The following is a 9,800-nucleotide window of genomic DNA, read 5'->3' on the forward strand; positions in this document are numbered from 1 at the left end:
GCAAGCCAAAAATTCAAAAAATTCAACCTCCAGCATAAATGAGTCAATGTAAGGCAATCATTGTGGTTTTATTGGTGGTGATTGATCTTTTGAATTCTTACTTTCTAGCTCCACGAGATGCTACAGGCTCTGTCTGTGTGCATGTATGTGTGTGTGTGACAATATGAGTTTTTTCTTGCCGTATTCATGAGATATGATTGACAAAACTGTATAAATTTAAGGTGTAAAATGTTATAATCTGATATATGTTGTGAAATTACCACCATAATCAGGTTAGTTAACACATCTGTCAACTCAGTTACCTTTGTTTTAATGTGTAGAGAGAACATTTGCATTTATGATCTACTCTCTTAACAAATTTTGACATATATTATACAATATTGTTAACTATAGTTACCAAGCTGTACATTAGATCCCCAGAAATTATTCATCCTGCATAACTAAAACTTTGTACCCTTTCACCAACCTCTATCCATTCCTCTACCCCCTGGAAATCACTATTCTCTGTTTTTATGAGTTTAACTTTTTAGAATTCACATTAAGTGAGATCATACAGTATTTGTCTTTCTCTGACTCATTTTATATAGCAAACATCCTCAAGGTTTTCTCATATTATCCCAAATGACAGGATTTTCTTCATTTTTTATGACTGAAACACATCCCCTTGTGTCTGTGCATGTGTGTGTGTGTATTTATCCATTCCTCCATTCATGAATACGTAGGTTGTTTTAGTATCTTGACTATCGTGACTCATAGGGACATGAACATGTAGATGTGCAGCTATCTCTTTGAGATAGCGATTTTATTTCCTTCAGATACCTACTCGGAACTGAGATTGCTGGACCATATATATAATCATTTTATTTTTATTTTTTTAGAAACCTCCATATTGTTTTCCATAACAGCTGTACTAATTTATGTTCCCACCAATGGCGTTAACACTTTTTTCTTATCTTCTTCATAATAGCCATCCTAACAGTTGTGAAGTGATATCTCCATGATGGTTTTGATTTGTAGCTCCCTAATTATTAGTGATGGTGAGTACCCTTTCATAGGCCTGTTGGCCATTTATGTGTTGTCTTTGAAAAAATATCTATTCAGGTCCTTTGCCCATTTTTATATCAGATCATTATTTTTTTTCCTTATTGAGTTGTGTGAGCGGCTTACATAGAATCAAATGTCCCATAATGACATTTTGGGCAATGACAAACTAGACAAACTATATATACAACAGTGTGTGTGTGTTGTATATGTTTTGTGGTTATCTATTTTGTTCTATTTATCTGTGTGTCTGTTTTATTCTAGTACCATACTGTTTTGATTACTGAAGCTTTATAATTTTTTTGATACCATTTCTAGGTTTTAAGATAGAGACATAAATATTTATTATTATGTTACAATTGGCTGTGTTATTCAGTACAGTGATTATACTGTTCAAATTTGTAGCTTAGGAACAACTGGTTCTACCATACAGCCCAGGTGTGTAGTGAGCTATCTAGGTTTGTGTCAGTACACTATACATTGTTTGCATAATGATGAAATAGCCTAATGGCACATTCTCAGAATGTATTTCTGTTATTAAGCAATGAATGATTATATTTTAGATATTAACATTTTCTCCTCTTCCATAGGTTCCCTTTTCATTTTGATGATTATTTCCTTTGCTGTGCAGATGCTTTTTAGTTTGATGTAGTCCAACTTATTTATTTTTACTTGTGTTTATATGAAAAAACATGGTTGTCAAGAAGTTTTCCCCTGTGTTTTCATCAAGGAATTTTCCATTTTAGTTCCTACATTTAAGCCTTTAATCCATTCTAATTTTATTTTTGTGAATGGTCCTGTTACATTATTTTGCATCTGAATATCCAGTTTTCCCAATACTATTTATCCATGAGAATGTCCTTAACCCATTGTGTATTCATGGAACCCTTGTCAAATATTAGTTGATACACAGTCTCTCTGCACACATACACACACACAGGGTGCCAAAAAAATGTATATACATTTTAAGAAAGGAAAAACTGTATTAAAATTATAATTCTCAAAATAAACCAATGACAAAAGATAAAAACAAGTCACATTGAGCATCTCTTATAATTGCAGAAGTCAAACATAACTTAAGTATTAGAGACTGAATATAGCTTTTTCCTTTCTTTATATATTTTTTGGTACCGTGTGTGTGTGTGTTTAGTGGGTATTTGGGGGTTATTGATTTTGTTCTACTTATCTCTGTGTCTGTTTTAGTCTACTATCATACTGTTTTGATTATTGAAGCTTTATAATATGTTTTGAAATTAGAAAATATGATACCTTTGTTCTTGCTTCCCAAGATTACTCTGGCTATTCAGGATCTTTTATAATTCTATCCGAGGTTTAGAATTTTTTTCTATTTTTGTGAAAATGTCTTCAGAATTTTGATAGGAACTGCATTGACTCTAAAGACCATTTTGGGTATTATGGACAATGTTAATTCTTCCAATCATGAACATAGGGTATTTTTCCATTTATTTTTATCTTCAATTTCTTATTATTTTCTATTTATGTATCTTTTACCTCCTTGATTCAGTTTCTTCCTAAGTATTTTATATAGTTTTTGATGCTATTGTGAATAGGATTATTACCTTTTTCAGATATAGTTCATTGTTAGTGTATAGAAATAAATTTTTTATATGTTGATTTTTTTTTAATCCTACAACTATACTGAACTTATTAGTTCTTACAGTTTTTCTCCGGTAGGCAAGTCCTCAGGGGTTTTGTTTGTTTTGGCTTTTGAGACAGAGTTTTGTTCTGTAGCTCTGACTAGAGTGCAGTGGTGTCATCATAGCTCACTACAACCTCAAACTTCTGGGCTTAAGCAATCCTCCTGCCTCAGCCTCTCCTGTAGCTGGGACTCCAGGCATGTGATCCCATGCCTGGCTAACTTTTCTATTGTTAGTAGAGCTAGGGTCTTACTTTTGCTCAGGCTGGTATGGAACTCCCAAGCTCTGGTGACAATCCCACCTGAGCCTACCAGAGTGCTAGGACTATAGGCCACCACACTCAGCCTAGGGTTTTCTATATATGGATATAAGTTGGTATCATCTGCAAACAAATATCTGGGCGCTGCATTTTTTGCTACCAGGGTGCAATTACTTTTAAGTCCTCTCAACTGACAGCAATAAAGTATGTGTGTGTGTACCACCCCTGTATATAAACATGCCTATAAATATTTCTACATGTAACCATCTGTAACTATCATATATTAAATAAAACGAGTTCATACCAATGTATATGTCTCTAATCTATTACAAGTATTATGCAAGTTCTCTCATTGCTTATCCATAACTTTCTACTTTAATGATGACAAATCTTTCTCCCACCTTCTTCTATCCATTTAATTAATTATCCAATTCCTATACACATTGATAGTAATTTCAAAATTGTTAACCCTGGCATCTATGGGAGCAACTCTATCAATAAGAGGATTATATTTATGTACGGTTCTTTCTGTCTTAAGTCTTACAATCTCCATTCATGTCCAAATTAGCACTTTTCCTCAATCCCCTTAAAATTTTTCACATATTTGCAATGTAGCTTATTTTGTCAAAATCTGAATTGCATCTTGGAACCTCCCAACTACCTAAGCAATTTTTTACATTTGTACTCTTTGCTCTATAAAGTTCTGTAAGGTTTGTCAGATCCATAATGTTATTTATCCATCATTGCAATGTTATGAAAAATAGTTTCACAACCCTAAAAAAAATCCTTTGTGCTTTGTCTGTTCAGTCTTCCTCCCTGTTGATACTCCTGACGATCTCTGATCTGTTTACCAACTTCATAGTTTTGCCTTATATAGAATTTCATATAAGTAGAGCCATATAGCATGGAATCTTTTCAGATTAGTTTCTTTCTATTTAATGTGCAATTAGGGTTCAATCATTATGGTATTTTACTGAAGGTATACAACACAGTTTATTCATCTATCGTAGAACATCTTAGCTTCTTCCATTTGGGGGTAATTATTAATAGTTATATGGAGCTATTTGTTACAACTTATTTCAAATTCCAGCTGACCCACAGGCCCACTGATTGTTTCCTTAGCTGTGTCTAGTCCACAAATGACTCCATCAAAAACATTCTTCCTTTATGTGTTTTTTCCCCATTTGTACCATTTCCTCTGACTCTTAGAAAACTACTTATATTGAAAATTCTTATTTCTCACTTATATTACCCATCTGTTCCTGCATGGTGTCAGTTTTTCCATTATAGCCTATAATATATTAATAGTTATTTTAAATTCCCTGTATTATCATTCCAACATCTGTGCTATACCTGAATCTGGTTCTGATACTTGGTAAGTCTCTTCCAGACTCTGTGTATGTGTGTGGTGGGGACAGGTGTTTGCCTCTTAAAATAGATTGCATCTTTTTATTGAAAGCAGGACATGTTTAATCAAGTAATAATAATTTAGGAAATAGACCTTTATTATGAAGATTTATCTTAATCTAGGTAGAAATCAGTCCTTTTTTAATGTGTATTGTTACACTCACCAGATTTTTACATTTTTCCTAGTGTGCTTGCTCTTCTCATTCCTCTTAACTTTGGGGTTTCTTATGTCCTCACTTCAGAGAGAATCTATGTCTTGGAACTCTGCCAGTCACATTGCATTATCATTGTATTGGAGCCTGACTGATATGGTGGTTGGAGCTGGAAGTAGGTGGTCTAGATTTTTCTAATGATAGTGTTTCTCAGTCTCTACTTTCAGAAGGTGAAAAATCACACATTAAAATAACAGTACAGAAAACATCAGGTTCGATGAGGACTTGCAGAAGTCAAAAGTTTAATATATCGCTGATGGAACATGAGAACTGCCAAGTAACTGTTCAGAGCACATTCTTATGTGACACAGTGATTTTATTCCTAGGTTTATACTTAGCCAAGAAAAAAATTTTTTAGATGTTTCAAATCATATCATTTATAAGAACCACAGATTAGAAACAACCCAAATGTCACTAGAGTTGATAAATAAGTTGTAGTATATTCAAACAATGAAAGATAGCAATTAGGATTAAGGGTAAATCTTATGAATAAATATTTAGTAAGAGAAGTCAAACAAAAAATGTTCACTGTGTGATTCATTTATTTGTAATTTAAGAATGGGCAAAACTAAGGTATGGCATTAGAAATCAGAGATGTATAGAACCTTCTCTAAAGAAGACAGATGAATGGCTAACAAACATGAAAAAAACACTCATCATCACTAATTATCAAAGAAATATAAATCAAAACCACCCTAAGATATTACCCAACCCCAGTGAGAATGGCCCACATCACAAAATCTCAAAACTGTAGATGCTAGCATGAATGTGGAGAGAGGGGAATACTTTTACACTGTTGGTGGGACTGAAAACTAATACAGCTTTTTTGGAAGGAAATATAGAGAATCCTCAAAGAACTCAAATTAGACCTCCCATTTGATCCTGAAATCCCATTACTGGGCATCTACCCAGAAGGAAAAAAAAAATCATTGTATCATAAGTACATTTGCACTAGACTGTTTATTGTAGCTCAATTTACAATTGCCAAACTGTGGAAACAACCTAAATGCCCACCAATCCAAGAATGTATTAACAACCTATGGTATATGTATACCATGGAGTACTATTCAGCCACTAAAAAAGATGGAGACTTTACATGTTTTGTATTAACCTGGTGGAGATGAAACACATTCTTCTTACTAAAGCATCACAAGAATGGATAAGCAAGAATCCAATGTGATTAATTCTGTTATGAGGACAATTGATGACCTAGTACATGGTGGGGGGTGGGGGAATGGGAGAGCAGAGAGAGGGAAGGAGGGAGGGGGGTGAGGGGTCACAGTGTGTGATATTCCTCTTGGGAGTGGGACACAATTATAGGAGGGACTTTACCTAACAAATGTAATCAGTGTAACCTGATGCACCCTCAATGAATCCCCAACAATAAAAAAAAATGCAAAAAAAAAAAAGAATATACTTACCTGTTGAGAATTGTGGTGATTCAATGGGCAAGATGCACAGATGCTAATGATCTGTTCTTTGAGCTATTTACATAGAATGTTCAATATATGAAAATTGATCCAACTATATACACTTATACTGTGAACCGCCTCTATGCATGTTACACCTCACTTAGCAATCTTGCTTAACTCCTATTAGATTCAGATGGTTTTGTATGTGAAAGTGCTTTGAAAAACTCCAAACACTACAGTGATGCAATGAGTTATCACCACCATCATCACTGTTACTATCACTGTTGTCATTATTGCCTTCCACTTTACATGCTGTCATTTATATGTAGTATTACCCTAGATAGTTGCTATTTTTCCAAATCTAGCCTCTCTAAATTTGTCTTACAAGAAATGAGAAATGTGACGTGAACTTTCTCAGGACTTGGACTCCTAGATTTTTTTCTTTTTACTGTGACATTTTGTGCAGCCACGAGGTAACCAAAGCCCAATGTAAAGCCTGACTATCAGAATTGCCAAGCACAAGTTTCCTCATTAGATAATACCTCACTGAATAGGAAATATTATCCATCCATACTCTGCTGGTAAAGGGCTACACATGTGGCCCATTATCATTGCTACTTAAGTTGCAGAGTACTTTTCTTTTCATGTTTTCTATAGTCTTTCCCTTCGGCTTACCACACAGAAGTTTTTTGGGTAGCTTCTGGCTTTCATAAAAATCTTGACAAGATTTCTTATTCTTTGTGGAAAGTTTACTTACCCTCACTTTCAAATGTTTTCTAATCCATGTAAATGTTCTTAAAAAGGTCTATTCTGCAGACTAAAACTCAAGCCCTTTAAAAGAATATCAACTACATTAAATCAAAGCCATGAACAGTAAAAGGCACTTTTTTTCCTACTCTGCACTAGGAAACAACTTAATTGAATGCAAATGTAAATGATTAGGTTTGTAATTTTATATGGTTAAAGCCACCATGACAAAACATTACTAGGCCATTCCTGTGGGCAAACATCAGTGAGTAGAGAGAAAAATAGCCTGGTACAATATTATGATTTAAGCAATCCAAAGAATAGAAGAAATTTTGAAAATTATATATCTGACAATATAGATATTAGATATATCTTATATTTTATCTTATATTTATATTATATCTTATATTTTAGAGATATTTTATATCTCTAAAATATAAAGAATAATTATACTCAATAATAGAAAGACAATCCAAATTTTAAATAGTAAACACATTTTAATAGACATTTCATCAGAGAAGATATGTAAATGGCTAAAAAACATATGAAAAGATGCTCAACATCATTAACCATCAGAGAACTGTAAATCAAAACCATAATGAGATAGTACTTCATACCCATTAGGAAGTCTATAGCCTCACTAAGACTTTCAGGAGACAGATGATAACAAGCATTAGTGAGTATTCAGCCATTTAAAAATATGCAGATTTTACACTGTTTTTATTAACCTGGATGGAGTTGAAACACATTCTTCTTAGTAAAGTATCACGAGAATGGAGAAACAAGGATCCAGTGTATTCAATTCTAATATAAAGCCAATAGATGATCTAATACATGCCCACATAAAAGAAAAATTCAAATAAATTCAAGTTGGGGGGCCAGAGAATGAAGGAGCATGGAGGGAGAGGTGGGAGGGGGATGGGTGTGCTCCCACTTTATGGGCACCATGTGAGGGTGTATAGGACACCTCTTAGGGGTGGGACATATTATAAGAGGGATTTTACCTAACAACTGCAAACACTGTGATCTAATTTTTTGTACCCTCAATTAACCAGAAACAATTTTAAAAATTATGAAAAACAAGTATTAGCAAGAATGAAGAAAAATTGAAACCCCCATACATTTCTGGAGTGATATAAAATGGTATAGCCAGTTTGGAAAATAATCTGGCACGTCCTCAAAAAGTTAAAGAGTCTTATTGTATGGCTCAGTAATTCCATCACTAGATTTATACCCAGGAGAAATAAAAACATCATTCCTTATAATAACTTATATACAAATGTTCATAGCAGCATATTGATGATAGCCAAGTGGAAACTTTCCAAATCTCTAACAACTGGTGGTACATCCATGTAATGGAATAATTTTGGTAACTTACATAATTAAGTACTTATACATGCTACAACATAGATGAGCCTCAAAAACATTATCTAAGTGAAAAGAACCAGTCACAAAAGACCATCTACTGTATACTTCCATTTATATGAAGTGTTCAGAATAGGAATAAGAATAGAGACAGAAAATAGATTAGTGGCTTTCTACAGCTGAAATCCTGGAAATATGGGAGATAATATCTAAAAGGTATGGGTTTCTTTTTGGAGCACTGAAAATATTCTACGATGTATTATGGTGATGAATGCACAACTCTATGAATATACCAAAAGCTACTTTAAATGGGTGAATTGCACAGTTTGTCAATTAAAGTGTGTGATGCTTGAAAAGAAGGTGGGAACAATAGAGAAAGTAGTAAAATCAGTGAAAAAACGTGATTGTTCTAATTTAGCTGTTTTGACTACAGAGGACCCTAAATGAATCTTTGACTTAAGGGGTGAGACTCCGATTACTTCCAAAGTTTTAGGGCTCATTTTCCCTACATGTATTCAAGTATAAATGCAAAAAGAAAATATAAATAAACCAGAACAGGTAAAAATAAATCATGACAACAATTTCTTTTTGTGTAGATTCTAATTTAATCAACATGCAAAATTAGGATTTCTCATTCAAAGAAAAACATTAACTTTTCAGGGGAAAAAAAACCTGGCAGGTCCATGTCAATCATATCTCTTTTGCCAGAATGCATTTTCCTTCTCTGGGTAGGTCTATCAAATAGCCCTCAAGTGTTTCAATAAGAGCATTTATCTTTATCTATTCCTTTGTAATTCAGTCATTGTTGCTGATAAAATTATCTTAAAGAGGGAATCTTTAAGCTATACTTCTGTATATTATTAGAAACAAAAACATGTCCATAGTCTGACAATTTCTAGGAATTTTTGCAGACATTCTTTCATTGTTAGTTTTCTTTTATAAATAAAATGCCTACAGAATTGCCACAAAACATAATGTTTCCTATCTCTTAGCTTGAAGAATAGAAAACTCTTAAAGTTTATTAGACAAGTCCAGAAACTCATTTGATATTTAGTAAAATCTTAATAGCTTTCCACAAGGATCTATGGAATTGTCCCACTCTTATAATAAAAACTTCAAGTCATCGTGAAAACCTATGAAAATTAGAGCCTAAGGATAATAATTTTGATTGACACCCAGTAAAAGAACCTGTTTGAATTTCTTATCTTCTCAGTCTGCTCTGCTCTTCGGACCAGCCTTGTACATAAATCTGTCCTGATCCCTTCTGTTCCTTTAAAAAAAAAAAAAAAAACCAGGGGAAACAGTAAACACAGTCCCCTACTACCACAAATTATGCAGTCAAGTTTCCCACATCTGGGGATATTGCAGGGGTCAGCACATCAAGAGTGCAATAGATAAGCCTTGCCCTGGGAAAACCACCTTCGTGATCATGGTATGTCACCTGCCAGGTGTTACTCTTGACTCCTACTTCATCTTATGTAGAGAGGCACAAGACTCTTCACAATAATGAGAATAAAGTCACCAAACTGATACACAGTGCTATTTATTGATACTGTTCAACTATGACCTGAAGGTTGGAAAGGCCCTTAAATATCATATACTACAACTACACCCAATGGCATTTGAACACCTTCCACCAAGCAAGTAGAAGTTCTGTGTGTGTCACTGTTTAATTTCATCTTCCTAGCAGTAATTACCA

At 33.8% G+C, this 9,800-nt stretch overlaps 1 non-coding gene across 1 annotated transcript; it reads right to left on the reverse strand.

Moving 5' to 3' along the window:
* Positions 1–9,393: 9,393 nt before the first annotated feature.
* On the reverse strand, positions 9,394–9,555 carry LOC111723534. The gene has a single exon (XR_002772058.1). It is a non-coding gene; the product is annotated as a U1 spliceosomal RNA (small nuclear RNA).
* Between the last annotated feature and the right edge of the window lie 245 nt (positions 9,556–9,800).

Source organism: Otolemur garnettii, unplaced genomic scaffold (genome assembly GCF_000181295.1).
Source record: "Otolemur garnettii isolate 467f Iridium unplaced genomic scaffold, OtoGar3 scaffold00012, whole genome shotgun sequence".
NCBI classification, from domain to species: domain Eukaryota; kingdom Metazoa; phylum Chordata; class Mammalia; order Primates; family Galagidae; genus Otolemur; species Otolemur garnettii.